The sequence below is a fragment of the Amblyomma americanum genome, chromosome 4 (genome assembly GCF_052857255.1).
Source record: "Amblyomma americanum isolate KBUSLIRL-KWMA chromosome 4, ASM5285725v1, whole genome shotgun sequence".
Lineage (NCBI taxonomy): Eukaryota > Metazoa > Arthropoda > Arachnida > Ixodida > Ixodidae > Amblyomma > Amblyomma americanum.
This window is the reverse complement of record NC_135500.1, coordinates 112,447,518-112,463,725: the sequence shown is the minus strand read 5'-3', so window position 1 is coordinate 112,463,725 and position 16,208 is coordinate 112,447,518. Positions and strand designations below refer to the sequence as shown.

Here is a 16,208-nt window from a genome sequence, read left to right as displayed (position 1 = left end):
CATGTTGAAGATGAGATTTTTCGGGGTGACATTTTGTTTTAAAACGGCCTTTCTGCTGTTTACACAATTAACGAAGCCAGCGACCTTCTTGGTAGTCGTGGAGTAAGATCGATTGAGTGGATAGCTGAAGAATTGAACTTCAACATGGTGAAAGCGAAAAGTGTAGCATGACATGAGACTTGACGACAAAAAAATGTCTCCGCAACTCCACTGCCAACTCTGTAGAGAATTTTTAAGTGCGCACTGGAGTCGCTTAGAGGCGGTCTTCCACGTCATCCACCGCCAATGTGCGTCAATTCCTGCAACTGTTATGAATGGGGCAATGACAATGTACAACACATCATCATTGCGATTTTTTTACTTGTTTTCTGTACAAAATAAACGCATATTTTTACGTGACATAGAGTCCTGGATCAAGACAAAACGTGCAACTTGACTGCTGTTCCCATCTCATCGCTTATGTTCGATTTTATATTTTTCTTGCAGCATCGTAGTAGTGTTTTGTCACCATTCAAATCCGATAAATAGAAATCATGTTGGTCAAAACAGAGCATTTGTATTACTTGTATTTCCGCGGGCATGGGTAATATAGGAGGCTGTGACTGAACAGTGTTGTAGTCGTTACCAAAAAAAAGTAACTAAATAAGTTACTCGTTACGTCGAAAAATAGGAAAGCGTTACCACCCTACGTTAGCAACAAAAAAAGGTAACGCGTGTCTGTTACCGTTACCGAAAAAAGTACTGCACGCACCTTTGCCGTTACTCCATGGCCATAAATTTTATTCAGCGTGTTTTCGCTGTCAGAACTCACGATAACAATTTTATAAAGCTCATAATTCACATAAAACTACTAGCCCAAGAAGCACTTTTTGTTGAAATCTTGATTTAACGACAATACTTTGTGCAAATGTGTAGGAGCTTAGCACTTTTATAGTGGCCTAATAAAGTCGGATACAACTTAAGTCTGCAGTGAAGCTCCGCCCACATTCAGTGCAGCCGCACAAAATCCCTCCACTACAGAAAATGAGTCCGCTGTTAAACGTTTCTCGTTAAATAAACAAGAAGCTTATCACAAGAAAACGATTATGAGCTTTAAAATACTGATACGCGAATTGTTTGATACAGCCAAACAATAAATGTTCGGCTAGCGGAGCAGTACATGACGCAAAGGCCGGCAGCCCAGTTTTACGAACTTTTCTTTCACTCCCTCCTTTATCCCTTCCCTTACGGCGCGGTTCAGGTGTCCAAAGATATATGAGACAGATACTGCGCCATTTCCTTTCCCCAAAAAACCAATTATGTTTTCTTAAGTTTTATCCGACTTATATCTCTGTGGCACATATGGTGAAGCCATTTTCTGAATGTGACAATATAAACACAAAATGACACTTTATCATCAATTATAAATTCACAAAGAAATCACCGCAGAACTCTCAAGTAATTCTGAAAAATAGGATGTTCCAAAATGCTCGGCATGCTTGCACTCTTTAGAGAGCTGTGTGTGTGAGTGGTTTGCGAAGGGGAGCTACGGGAATGCAATTGTGTGAATGCGGGTTTGTGCACGGCTTCCGCGTTTTGCGGGTATTCTTTTTCTTTTAGTTTGGTGCATCGACAAGGGCAGGTGTTTTCTGGCATGCATGCGAGCCGAAACAAGGGTCGTCGAGAGCACCTCTACGTTTTTTCTATTTGCAACGTCACTTTAAGTGCTCAGCGCTTTTTTTCTCTAAAAAATGGTTAGGAGGGGGGTACAATTCGAATAAAAAGTTACTAGTAATGTTACACCTGACGGTACCGAAAAATGTTAACGGAAGTACGTTACCCATTACAGTTACGAAATGGTAACGAGTACGTAACTAAGTTGCAGAAAAAGTAACTTGTTACCGGTAGCGCCGTTATTCGTAAGGCGTTACTGCTAACACTGTGACTAAGCATACATTTGATAGCGAGATGAGGACCTCATTATGAAATACATATGACTAACACAAACATCACTAAAACCTACCAAAGTATAGGGGAATATTTATTTTAAATTTGCTAATATTAGTCATTGGAAAATCAGTACTGGCATTGAGATTTTACCAGAATTATTTTCATGAGAAACTGGCACAGTGAGACAACTACGTGGCGACGCAGGTCTCCAAGTCCACGACCGACCTCCTCATGATGCATACGGTACACTACAAACTGATGTACAGCAATGGGTGTGCAACCATTTACTTCCATGTATATGAATGCTGTACGTAGCCTCACCTTAACCGCGTTCACCTGCACCTCTTTCGACCATGCAGGCGGACGCGGGCAGTCCTGTAAAAGAGCGAATGATGTGATTTCGATATTGGCGACGACGTGCCGTTTGCACGCTGTGTAGGCGTTACTGCAGTCGAGATCCAATACATCGAACCCGGATGTTTCGAGTTGTTAGATATATCGAAAACTAATATCCGGTGTACATTTTTGTGTAGAAAATTAAGAAACACGTGGTGTATATTGTAATCAAAGTCCGCTGTCGGTGGACCCATCCAACTGCTCGCCGTGCCTCTGTGAGTCACGCTTGTCCTAATGGCATTTTTATCAACATCTGTGGCTGGGAGTAGCGTTCACAAATGCCTACTCCCCCTTAATCGCAATGGCAGACTCTCCTGCGTGTGAGATCTGTTGGTGCGACGAAACTATAGAACACTTTCTTTGTAACTGCCCTCGGTTTCAGAGTGAGCGTGCACTCCTGGCTGCAACACTCCGCCGTTTAGATCCTCGGCCCCTTACTGAAGCCAAGATTCTGGGTCCTTGGAGTAAGCCTTCATCGCAGAGGACCGCTTTGAAGGCACTTTTAAAGATCTTGAAGGACTCAGGACTGAGTGCAAGGTTGCGAATTATCAGCGCGTGCCCTGTGTACCCTGCGAGTAATGGCCAACGGACATATGGGAAAGTGATCATCTCCCTTTGTTCCCTCCCCTTTCTATCTCATCCTCCGTTCCATTTCCCATGTGTAGGGTAGCATACCGGGCGCTGCGTAGTTAACGTCCCTGTCTTTCCGTTTGTATTTCTCTCTTTCTGCCTCTCTTTGTACGCGGAGCCGGTCGACTGCGGATTGGCTGCGGGGCTCGCAGCCCAAGGGTGGAAACCAACGGCGCGTTAATTTTGTTGGCTGATTATTTTATTTATAGTGTACTCGCAACAGGGTTAGACATCGTAAATGTAAGAACTAGCTAGATCGAAAGCACCATCCATTGCGGCTTCGATGCGTATAAGTTAGGCCTCACGTCCGGGGAAGAATCACGTCACTGGCGCGAGTGTTATCTATTCAACATCTTACGTTATAGATGACCTTATCTGCTGCCATTTTCATATATATCGAAATATCTACTTTGTCACGATACCCTTTTACTTCTATATATTCATGTTTGACTCAAAATGCGTCGAGCTATATCTTTTGAGATACACAGGCTCTTAGGATCCATCGCATTCCACTAAAATGCTTGCTTCAATGCTGGCAAGCTGCGCTTCCCGTCTAAGTGCAACAATTTCTCATCTCTCATTAATCAGCAACTTTTGCGGGAAAAATAGAATGACATGTTCGGGATGAAAAAATGAGGTTTCTCTGGATATTCAGTTTGGTTCTAGGCCTCCCATTTATTAATTCACAGATCTCAGATTAGCTGCACAAAGCAAACTAAATGCTAATTGTTGCTAATACGTGACAAGCGGATTTCTGCATTTGGCCGCCATTAAAATTTTTACAATCGCTCTTCAATGCGGGAGCTCAGCCGGCACAGCGTCAAGGTGATGGCTATTTTTTCTATCTGCTTGTAATCTGCGGTTTAAAACTCGAAAGGGAAGTGAAAATTTTCCTATTTCGCATTAATTGGAAAAAAATTCTGTATAAGTATGTATGGATGGAAATGAATGCAGAACTAATCTCGGCTTGGGCCTCGACTGCTTGGCATAACCATAGCTGCGCCGGAATTCCCGCGGATGAAACGATGTCGGTATCGCATTTCTAGGCTGTGACGGGAATAATTACAATACCCTTTCTTCGCAACAAAAGAACGCCACAGGTGGCCCTGTGTCCTAATATGCATAAAGGTCTGAATGCATCTGAGATCGTGCCGTCTGAGACAGTCGAACGTTAGTGGGTGTGAGTGTGGCTGCATTTTCAGAGATGGTGTCCAGTAGTATAAAACTATCTGATTTTTTTTCCTGGGAAGAAACCAGGACAAGAACGGCTGTTTGGTTCACACTCTGACAAAAACAATCATTATTTTAGGTGCATGAAGCATTCTTTTATTTACGCTCGCTAGCGGCTGTGAAGGAAAGCACACAAACAACACTTGTGTTTTTAATGGTGGGAAAATTTTTTAAAGTTTCCCGCCACTCTCTCCTGCAGCCTTAAAGTGCTCAAGTGCGATTACAGGCTGCTACACACGCACGCAGCACACTCGGCCGCCGCCGCAGTGCCAGTCTTTATTCAACCTTCCACGACAACGGCCTCGGCGCTTGCAGGATCCTCCCATAGATCTGCATCGTGGCTTTAGGCGAGGCGTACAGCACCACTGGTGGCGGTTGTGGCAAGATATCAATTTATTTATCCTCCAACGACATCTGCCAGGCGCCGCACAGTATCCTCCGACCAAGCTGCAGATTACCGATTGGCCTGCGTGGTGCATAGACTCACAGTAAGCGTAGGCACTGTGATTTTGCATTTTCTGAAACCAAAAACTCACATTACACTCTCGAATACGTTGTGACGCACACCATTAGAGCCAGACAAATTTTTTGTTATGCAGATCGCAATTAAATTAGTTGCAACCATCCCTATGGTTTGAAACTAATGTGAGCACTCCATCTCAGATTTATTTAATTCGAAAACAAAATTCTCAGAAAATATTTCATTGAAGAAAGGCGCTAACCTGTGCCCCTGTGGTAGTCTACGCTATTACGATGGAGGGCGGAGTATTTGAAAAGCACAATGAGTGGTTGAAAATCGGAATCAACGGTGTGGTAATGACAACCTTTGGTTAGCGAACCGCACGCACTGCTCAATTAGTACGAGGATTCCGGGTTGGTTTCGTCAGTTCGCTCATTTCTTAGCTGCCCCTCATTGGCTGTCGCTTCCGTGTAGATAACTCTGTATGCCACTCGCTTACTGTTAGGTTCGCTGCTGATTCGGCTCTGTTCACCATCGATGGGCGTAGATCCGAGATTAGAGTTACGGGCAACACTTCGGATTACAAGAAGACGCTTAACGTCGTCGTTACCCTGACATGACTCAACTTAAGGCACAAATAGACTTGTACGCGTTTACTCTCTACCTACTGAAAGATTTCGCCATTTTAGATCAAAAGCTGGCTAGCTGTCCGATAAAAGAGTTGGTCGCCAACAAAACTGTAATACAGATGCCTGCATAAAACAAGATTTAAGCATAAATAATTTTGTAGTCACCACGTCACATTTATCCCAAGGTACTCAATTCAACAGCCAAAAGAAGAGCGCAGCCAATTGAAATTTTCTGTGGTGTTCAAAAACAATGGTGCCAATAATTTTACCCTGAGTTGCGGTAAGTACGAATGCAATGCAAGAATCGTGCTGCACATTCTAGGGCGGCTCCTAATTAAGGTTAGCGGCGCTTCTTCCATGAAAATCAGAAATATCCCTCGGCGGTGGCTGTACCGCCGCCTTCATCTCCTCTTCTTCCAGCCGGGCAGCTCGCTTAGCCTCCGTGGATGCACTAACCTGGAGAGTATGCTCTTTACTCCCTGCCATCGCCAATCTGGCTAGCAACTTCTCGGCACTTGTGGCACACATGACCAATGCTGCAAAGCAATAATCTTTCGAGAATTTGGAAATCACCTGGTCTTTTACGCCAACACCTTCCTAACAATAATAATGATAATAAACTGGCAGTTTGTTCCAATCAAAGGGACAAATGCATATTAAAAGTGATCGACAAAACAATAAAGAGCCATCAAATTTTAGAGGCTCCCTTTTAGTGCAGCATAGAAAACACTAAACAACTAGTCTTTACACAAGGAGGGATCACAGGCAATAAATATCTTTAATAACCCTCACTTTTATCTCTGCCATATCTTATACGTTCAAGGCGTAGCAAGGCTGGGATCTATGGAAGCCAGACTATATTATGAAGTAGGTTATGAGACGAGTCTGTCAGATAGGGCGTTTTCAGTCTTTGAATGAAAACTGCGTAGCCGATATTAGGTACTTAACTACTGGCAGCTGGTGGTCTCCATATTCTGCCTCTTTTCAAAGTCTTGCCGCAAGAACATGACTGAGAGTGAACCTTTGTGCATGAGGTTCCTGTAGAGGACAGTTTTATGACGTTTTCTGACCTACATACTATGCACTAATATGACGAAGGTGAAGGTATTGTTTTTCTTGTTGTTGTTACCCTCACACTATTAAGGTGAAGGTGAAATTATTTGTGATTCTTTCACTATTATCTTTTAACTGGCTAATGTTGCCACACTGAGATATATGAAACAATCTTTTATTTCCAACAGAAAAACCTTCGTAGTAGTTTTTCACACGGCATACTTTATTATGACTAGGAAACATAGCAACTAAAATATCTATAATCAATCTATATGAAGACGTAAATATTATATAGACATAAGAATACTTTGGGTATCAAAGCAGAGGGCTTGCAGAGCCCTATCGCGTCAAGCAAAATGTTGCTATTAAGAAATCAAACAAGTGATCGGTATTTATTGCGATTTCTTAAACGAAAAAGGACTTAAAGTCCATGTGTCTTGTTTCTGTTTTTGAGCTCTGGCGTATGACAGTACCATAATTGAAAGACAGGTGATACTTCTATCGTAGAGCCCCGCATTACGTTTGCTATCGTAAGCACTGTTCTATACCGAATATTAATACTACGGGCACATACCTGCCGGTTCATACCGGGCATGACTTTACGGCAGCGTAACCAAGCGCATGCTACGTTTGTTGGACCAGCTGCATGCCTTCGGGCTCTCACCTCCCGGCTTCGTGCCACGATTGAGGTGCGCTTGGAAGAGTCTGGGGCATCTGGTGCCCGCGGCCCAACGCCAACTCTAGTAGAAGACGACGAAAGCAGCGCGAGGTATGTGCAGAAGGTGGTCACGTCATCGCGGAAGGGAACCACGCATGTTTTTTCGTGGACGTGTGCATCATAGCTATGCAGTGAAAGCCAATGCTGAAGAAATTATTTGCTGCTTACCACGACTTCTGAAGGGCTGATTGTGATTGAGCTCGCACGCTGACAGAAAACATTACTCAGGAAGAGCGGTTTGCTCTCTAATTGGCTGGATATAGTATTCGAAGACGTGGCAAGAAGCTATATGGTTGTACTGAAAGTATTGATAATACTTTTTTTAATTTAGGGATATAGTACAAGATGTGGACCGCAGCGGTGGTTGAGTAGTGGTTGAGCATCCGCCTCGCGTGCGGGATGTGGGGGTTCGATCCCCAGCGTCGCCGGGTACCCACCGGTGATACAACGGGAACTAGATTTCCCCTGACCTGGTGCTCGGCTTAATCAGGGTGAAATGCTTGGGCAATGAGTCTTTGACCCCGCCTTGAGCAAACGAAAATACCTTGTGCCATGGCGCTCTTTGGCTGCAGATGCCCTTGCGCCATAAAAAAAAGTATAAGATACCTACACACAAAATCTGGAGTTGGGCATGCACGGCTCGATGCGGCAGCAGCAACACCCTTTGTTACTTTCACACTCAGTTTTGTTTAGCAGTTACCAGATTGGCTTGCAAGCTTACAATACTACAAGCTTAACAATGGCTTCACGTAACTAACTGCGAGTATTTCAACTGCAAAACTCTCGTTGGGCAATTTATTAGGTATATATGGTATATAATATATGGGATTGTGGATTCACCAGAATGATTTCGCACTCTGGGAACAACGTATCGAGGAAGTTTTCGCAGTGAGATTTTTTTTACATGTTGTTATTTAATTCGCTTTAAGATGGGAAAAAGAAATTTGATGTGGAAGACAATAAAAAGTGTTTCAGACAACATTAGCATAGTTATATGGGAAAGGACAATGCTTCAAAAGAGGAATATGAAAAAAACACCCTTGGTCATTGAAAACATGGTGGAATTTTTTTCTTCACTGATATTTAAAAAGCATATGTTAAAGTTCAACGGATATTTTTGTCTAAGAAGCATTGCTTGAGAGTAGGGCTTTTAAAAGATCCATAAAATATCACTCCGCTTTAGTTTTCACGCACCCCTTCAAATTCCTTACGATGTTTCAGGCATCTTAAGTTATTGCCTAGGGCATAGTCCTTCGGAGTTTCGGTACTCAGTATGTAAAACCTAAATGTATAGTCTTCACTGCTATTGGCACTTTTAGTGAATTGTTTTTTCTACTGCGAACTTGTTTTAGGTTTTCAATGAGCAATTGATGCTTCGTAACGTACTGAACTCACTTGCAGCAACAAAGGCGAACAGTGATTTAAAAAAAGGCAGACAATATGTCGACTACAAATACACTTACATGGATTCCATGCTAAGAGTCCTTTTTTGGTGCGGGACAAAAATTTGCACAAAAAGCGCATGTATTTTGGCTAGATGTAGTCAAAATTCGTTAGGCCGCAGCGCCCAGGCTAACAGCGTTTTCGAATTTTTAAAATGTTATATATATTACTTACTGAGGGCTGCACGTTTTTCATTAATTAAGGAGCCTCACAATAATAGTTAAATTGTTAATTATGCAGTATTAGCAAACCAGCCTGCTAGTTAGCATGTCTTATCTGTATTTTGATGTAGTACACCGCTGACAACGCTGCGCTGAAAAAAGCGCTCTACTAATTCAAAAAAGCCTATATATAAAATAGTGCAAAGTCTGAGGCGAAACACCCTTGAGATTTTCGAGTGTGTCTCCGTCACACACCTGCGGAAATCATCGGTGCCTTTGTCTTCCAGATTATATTTTTTGTATTTGGAACAGAGGCACTGGTCTAGGATTAGGTTTTAGCGTATGGTTCAGAAAAGCGACAGACCAATGAATGAGTGCGGCGATTTCTTCCAAAAGGGATTCTTAAAAGTCACGAACCGTCTATAACGCCGGCTATGAAATATTTCTCAGAATTGGAACGTTCTTGCACTAGTTTGCCCCTTTGTGATATCGTTGCGCGATAGCGTTCTTGCCCTCTGCATAACTTGCTTCTCCCGAACGTGTACACTGGGCCCAGCTGTCAGCATTGTTCATATGAAGTGGAACAAGTTGGAGGAGGCACATATGCTCCGCCCTAAGGCTGTGACACGATAGTTAATGGGTTTATGCACATTTAAAGTGAATGTGAAGTTCTCAGCTTTACACTGAAAGACCCCTGGAAATCTTAATACCTATCCTGGAGCAATGGTGTAGCGGTTGAGCGATGCGGCAGTGACGTGCTATCAGTGGGCCTTGGGCGTCCGAGGTTGCTCTTCCCGAGTGGCCAATAATTAATTTAGCTGCCACCTGCCATGTTGGGCAGTTTGCTCGCCATCGGGTGGGTAGGTTGTGGTGACGCTGCAATGTCACGTGACCTAGGTGGCCCGTCTACCTCCTGGGATGCTTCTCTGGGGACTTTCCGTGCATTTCTCGCTCGCGGTCAACGACGAGTACGGCGACACCAGATTTTCTGCGACACGAGCTTCTTAACGCTATCGTGTTAAATGTGTAGCCACAAATGACACCTGGGGCCGTATTCTGCAACGGTCAGTTTCCTTTCCATTCCTTTGTGTCCTCTCTTTTAACAGCTTCTCCCACTGATGTAGGGTGTGAGAGCAGCCGTCACGCCAGTCTTGAGAGAGAGACGCGGCAAAGATGCCGCTTATTTGCATAAACGCGCCTCGAGCTCGTGTCGCACTGGCGGACCGGCACAAACGTCTACGCTGGAATGACCTAGCATAAGGCCACATTTTATAAGCCAGAGGAGCTTTAGCATAGCTAATTCAGTCTCGGCAAAGAAAACGCGCTCCGCTTATGCGATGATTTGACGCAGCGTGGTCCGCGTACACCGGGCCAATTCGTTGTCGTTTGGCCACCGACGACAAACGTTGTGTGGAAAAACTTGTGGGCACGCGCTTATTCTCGCTAGGATCGCCACTCCACGCAGTGATTAGGCGCTGACAAGCTGCTTGGTCGACGCTCGCCCGGTACTGTTAAAGAATTGTCCGGGTGTACGTGACACAGCCGGACTTGATGCGGCGGTACGAGGCTGGCTAGCGGTGGCTCTCCGGCCATGCTGGCTGTCTCTGTGATTGTCCGTTTGCGTTCCTACCTGGTGTTGCTTTCGTCACAGAGGCGTCGCGGCGAAACGAAATATGAAATGGAATGAGTCGTCACAGAATACGGTCCCTTTTGCCGCCAGTGGCGAAAAGGATCAACTCTAAACGTGGAAGCAACTGCAGCTACGAAGCTAATCGGGCAGGTAATGAGAGAAAAAAGTTATGGGAGCACTCTGCCAATCTAAAGGGCGGCAAGGCAAAAGCCTTTGGCCTTGCCGACTGCGATTCTAGCTTCGCAGGTTCCCATACCAGTGGCACTCCTAAAGGCTTCTACCTTGCCACACATTCGATCTAGACGATGATGTAGGAGGTTGCGCTCTGCTTTTCTGGCCTTCTTCTCTTCTTCTCTGGCTTCTCTGGTGGTGGCACGCAGGTGGCGCCACCAGCGCGTACGCCGTTACCATGACAACCTCGGGTGTGACGTCATGCTATATCGAGGCATTTCGTTGTTTTTGTTAAATTGGTTATAATTAGCTATAGATCATTAACTAATCATTCTACAGTCATCACACTTGGCGTGGTGGTTATATTTTGCCACCTCTATGTGATGCTAGCATTCATTTTCTGCTATCCTGTTTAGTTGCCGCGTTAATCGTGGAAGACAGAGTTACACTGGAAGCGCGAGTATGAGCCATTAAAGGCTTTCTCCTTGATGTAAGCAATTTGAGCGCATGAATCTTTCAAAAGCTACTGATCCTCACTATATTCAGAGTACTTTTCGGAAATTCTCAGCAGGTTCTGTATCCCCATAACGCAACATACTATTTGACAAGTCTTTGAACATTACTGTCTTCCTGATGACTGGGAAAGTGCGTCCGTTGCGCCAATCTATAAATCTGGTTCGTGTAGCACCGTCTCATGTTACCGCCCTATACCATTGTTGTCACCTCACCGGCAATATACTTCAGCATATATTATAGACGTGTACTGTAAACTGTCATCAACATGAATTCAGCAAGGGACTTCTTGGGTGGCGTAGTTAATTCACCAGCTACAATCAAGCTCCCTTAGCCGAAGGTCAGCAAAGATGTTAGGAAAGCATTTGATGTCCTCCCTCATGAGTTGCTACCCGAATAATCATCGCGATGTCATCATCATCAGCCTGACTTCACAGACTGCAGGGCAAAGGCCTCTCCCATGTCTCTCCAATTAAGCCTGTCCTTTGCCAGCTGCGCCCATCCTATGCCTGCAAACCTCCTACTCTCATCCGGCCACCTAACCTTCTGCCGCCCCCTGCTACGCTTGCGTTCTCTTGGAATCCATTCCGTTACCATTAAGGACCAGTGGTTATCTTTGTTTCGCATTTAATTCCCCGTCCAAGCCCATTTATTTATCCTGATTTCGACTAGGATGTCATCAACACGCGTTTCTTATCTCATCCACTCTGCCCGCTTCCGGTCTCTTAACGTTACACGTATCATTTTCGTTTCCATGACTCGCTTGTTTTCCTTAACATAAGCTGAACCCTTTTCGTTAGTTTCCACGTTTCTGCCCCGTAGGCGAGTACGGGTAAGATACAGTTGTTGTACACTTTCCACTTGAGGGATATTGCTAACTTGCTAATCATGATCTCAGCGAACCTGCCATATGCGCTCCACCCCATTCTTATCTTTGTAGCTATTTCCCTCTCATGATCCGGATCAGCTGTAACAACCTGCCCTAAGTAGACGAATTCCGTTGCCACTTCCAGCACCTCATTGCCAACTGTGAACTGTTGTTCCCTGGCTAGACTGTTGAACATTCCTTTTGTTTTCTGCATGTTAATTCTTAGACCCACCGTACTGCTCTGTCTAACTCATTGACAATGATTTGCAGTTCATCTCCTCAGTGTCTCAGCAAGGCAATGTCATCAGCGAATCGCAGATTATTTAGGTATTTTTCATTAACTCTTATCCCCACCTGTTCAGAATACACGCCTCAGAACACCTCCTGTAAACAGGCGGTGAATAGCATTGGCGAAATCGTGTCCCCTTGCCTGACGCCTTTCCTTATTGGAATTGTATTGCTGACTTTATGGAGGACTATAGTAGCTGTAGAGTTCCTATATGAATCTTCCAGTATTTTGACATAAGGCGCATCTACACCCTGATTCCGCAATGCTTCAATTACTGCTGAGGTTTCCACTCAGTCAAATACTTTCTGATAATCAATGCAGGCTATATATAGAAATTGGTTATATTCTGCACATTTCTCTATCAACTAATTGATAGTGTGAATACGATCCATTGTGTAATATCCTTTACAAAAGCCTGCCTGGTCATTTGGTTCATTAAAGTCTAATGTTGCCCTGACTCTATTAGCAAATACCTTAGTAAATATCTTCTAGGCAACGGACAGTAAGCTGAACGGTCTGTAATTTTTCAACTCTTTGAGGTCTACTTTCTTATAATTTAAGATTGTATTTGCGTTCTGCCAAGCTTATGCCTTATGATTTGTACCGTACCAGAAGCTTGAAAGAACGCATTGCGATGTAATATAGCCTAAATTTTATCCCGGATTTCTGAATCCCTGCGCGCAAGAAGTCAGTTATAGCAAATGGAGGGCATCAGGCAATGTTGATGTTACGTCAGGCGTCCTTCAGGGATCATTTTTCAGCACCTCTGCTTTTCTTAGTGCATATCAATGACATTCGGAGACTGACACGCCGTGGGTGAGAATGCCTGAGAATCATTGCTTATGTTACAAGAAAATCTAACATACTTACTGGACTAGATTACAAACGAAAAGCAAAAAGGTGCAATACACGCTTGATGCGACACAGCGGGGATGAATTGAACCAAAAGGGACTGTGTGTGTGGAATTTATGCAGATGAAAACAATAAGTAATTTCCAGTATAACATGAGCGCCAGAAACCTAAGGTAGCACCCGAATACAAAAACTTAGGACTTCATCTCACCTAATATTTATATTGTTACAATTGTTACCAAAGTTACAATGTTTCGAAATTCTCTAAATTCCTTTAATTCTCGAAAAGAAACAATAAAGCTTTCCTCAGGTCACTAGAGAAGCTTAATATTTTACGACGAAAACCTCGTCTATCCTGTACATAAGGGCAAGAATAAAAGTGCCCATTGTCAACAATACATTATTCTTGGCCAGTCGAAAATTTTTTATCTTCTCCCATCTCCAATGCCACCACCCACCTAAGTTCGTAAATATTGATAGCGGTGTCCCTGAGAGTAAGTATGATGCAAGGGCAAAAATTATGAATAAAGGTATTCAACGCTTGCTTCCCGAAACCGCCGATGATTAGCGCGTATGCTACAAACATGTTGTAGTTCCACAACAGCAAAGTAGAAGAAGTAAGCATATCAAGTAAAGTTCTCAGCCAGAAAAAAAACAAACAGGAAAAGTCATGCGCCAGGTAAGAAAGCGACAGAACTTACCACGTGTACCAACTGCTGAAATTCCTTTGGTTTCAAGGAAAGGGTGGAGGAACCGAGAATAAATAATAAAAGACAAGGAATTCAGTCAGATTTATTCAACACAAAGTAAGTCTATCTTTTGCTCTGGCAGCAGTATGTGGGTTGTAAGCTGTTATTTTTCATAAATGAATAATATGTGCCATCGTGTGAGTATGCAGACCATTCAAATAGAAAACGTAAGCAGCACATATCACAGATCTGAACACTGTTTAGCTGTTCATTAATTCTCAACAACTGCAGATAGGATATCTGGGTAAACTTTGTCGAAAATACGCACCTTAGTGTTTTTCGTTCCAACATCATGTAGCTGTATTCAGTTTAATATAAATAAAATGTTCCATCTTTTCAGTGTAGGTTAAATAGTGCTTTTCTTGGTTAATTTCTCGCAGAGTGTACAAGGATCACATTCATTCAAAGACGGGCGCACAAAGCAAAGAAAGTAAAATAAGTACTGGTGTTTTTAATTTGGTGTTAAAAAGGTGCGGTATCCTAATTTCAGTGTGTAAAGCGAGTTGAATGTTCTTGTTGATATATGTGTCCTGCCTTTAATAACCGATCATGTTGAAGACGCCGTCCTTACGTAGCTGTCAGAGTCAAGAAATAAGTAAGAAAATAAAGTTAAAATGAGGCTTGGAAGTACTGAGTGAAAGGAGGCAACGTAGGCATAGGTTTGACGTCAAGAGAGGAAAAGAGTGCACTCTGGATTATATAACAGCAAAGTGAGTTTGTGAAGTCTTAGGTCAGGGTTGTAATGTAATGAGGTGAAAATGGGAGAGTTCCTTAAAGTAAAACTGTAGAAAATAAGCCAAAGAAATGTAGCCTGTAAGGCAAAAGAATAAGACGCAGTGACTAATTTTGATATTTACTTGTAATTTCGTCCACCCCTGTAAAATGGAAGGGGAATGGGGCATCAATGTATTTCCGGCTGGTACCGAAGTAACTCTTACATGATAATGATATAATACGAGAGAAATAATCAGGCACAATCAGAGCCAGAGGACAGAACGAAGTGCGGGTAGCTATACAGAAAACGTTATTCAGGACTGGAGGAGGTATGAAGCACAGGATGTTTTCCGTAAGTGAAACCATTTGCGAGCCTTTACTGACCACCCCCTGCTAAATATAGATAATTTATACTTATGTCCTCAAGAAACTGGTTACTTTCGCTGAAGTATTTCGAAAGCCTTAGACACCAAACAACCATTCAGTAAACGAACGCTTATACTACTCACCGATGAGAACAATAATAATTAGTACGGCTAAGTGAGCAGCTCGCATCGTGAAAAACAGAGCTGCTGCTTTCTGCCTTTCGCTTCAGTACCGGTGTACACCTACTTTTCAGTTCTTTTATGGGACTCAGTAACGCCCGAAGAGTATTTTAGCTTCCGCGAGGCACGCAGCACTCTCATGTAGTCGATTGATTTATTGCTTGAATAGGTGATAGGCGACACAGTCGGCTCTCCTCAACTTACGGTAGAAAAAAGGGGGCTTTGGACAGCATAATGCATCGTTTCTTTTCCTTGTTCCTTTTGTTCAAGCGTCCAATGCGCTCGACCAGCGGTAACTGTTCTACAGGCTTAATTTCACAGGCGGCCTCAGTGTGTCCTTCTTGGCTGCACCTGCCGATGTCGCCATGCTGAACATTGTCTTATTGACTAAAATTGCTTAGCGATAGTCATAACACGCTAGGTAGATATGCTAGCTAAGCATAAGCCACTGCTGGGATGTCGCACTCGTGATTGTAAGGGCGGCCTGGCGGTGTAATTCCACTCGTGATATATTGGCCCACTATCGTTTTTGAAGACCAAATTTGAAGTACATCGCTTTCAAAACGTCTGAGGAAAGGAACTATTTTCTAGGGCGCTAAAATCGTGCCTTCTGTGCTACCTTTGAGCGCGCGCAAACAAAGAGCACGATCACAGCCCCCGCACCAGCTCACGAACCCCAAATTTTTTACCGAACAGGGGCACACTTTGCGCAGCCGTCATAATATCGACGTAATATACGTTTCACAAGCGACTTCAGAACAAACCGTACTGCATCATGTCATGCCCCTTACAAAAATTCTTTAGAAATTCTGCCGAAATAGACTGTCTCTAGAGAAGTCATATAAACTAGTTTATAGAGGATACAAATTCTATAGGCATTCCATTGGCAATCTATAGATTTATTGCCGTACACTTTTCGTATACTTTCTATTGACAAACTATAGATTTATTGTCGTACACTTTTCGTATACTATTGTCTACGGACAGTCTACGTCCTATGAATCGACAAAAACCATATGCCTAAAGGAAAGCAGTACAGGCTATAAGAACAGTATAGAAAGCCTTTGGACTATGTTCCGAGAGGAAACTCTGTTTCTACTCAGAAAAGTACATCCAGTATGTCTGTAAGGCCCACTACACTGAAGAAGAAATTTTTTGTTCTGCCACATTCCTACTTTTAAATTAGAGGCCGCTGCTTACATAGCGGATTTGGCATTCTCAGGCCTAG

General features: G+C 43.4%; 1 long non-coding RNA gene across 20 annotated transcripts in view; it reads right to left on the bottom strand.

Moving 5' to 3' along the window:
- Positions 1-15,098, bottom strand: part of LOC144128217 (uncharacterized) — a 159,863-nt gene extending 144,765 nt beyond the window's left edge. For 19 of the 20 annotated variants that reach the window (XR_013313743.1, XR_013313737.1, XR_013313728.1 and 16 more), the window contains exons 1-2: positions 14,945-15,098; positions 13,674-13,697 (exon numbers count right to left, since the gene is read on the bottom strand). This is a non-coding gene — a long non-coding RNA (uncharacterized LOC144128217). Of the gene's footprint in view, positions 1-4,255; positions 4,652-13,673; positions 13,698-14,944 lie in introns of those variants that run through there. The other variant, XR_013313727.1, reaches the window with a different exon arrangement.
- Positions 15,099-16,208: the final 1,110 nt, after the last annotated feature.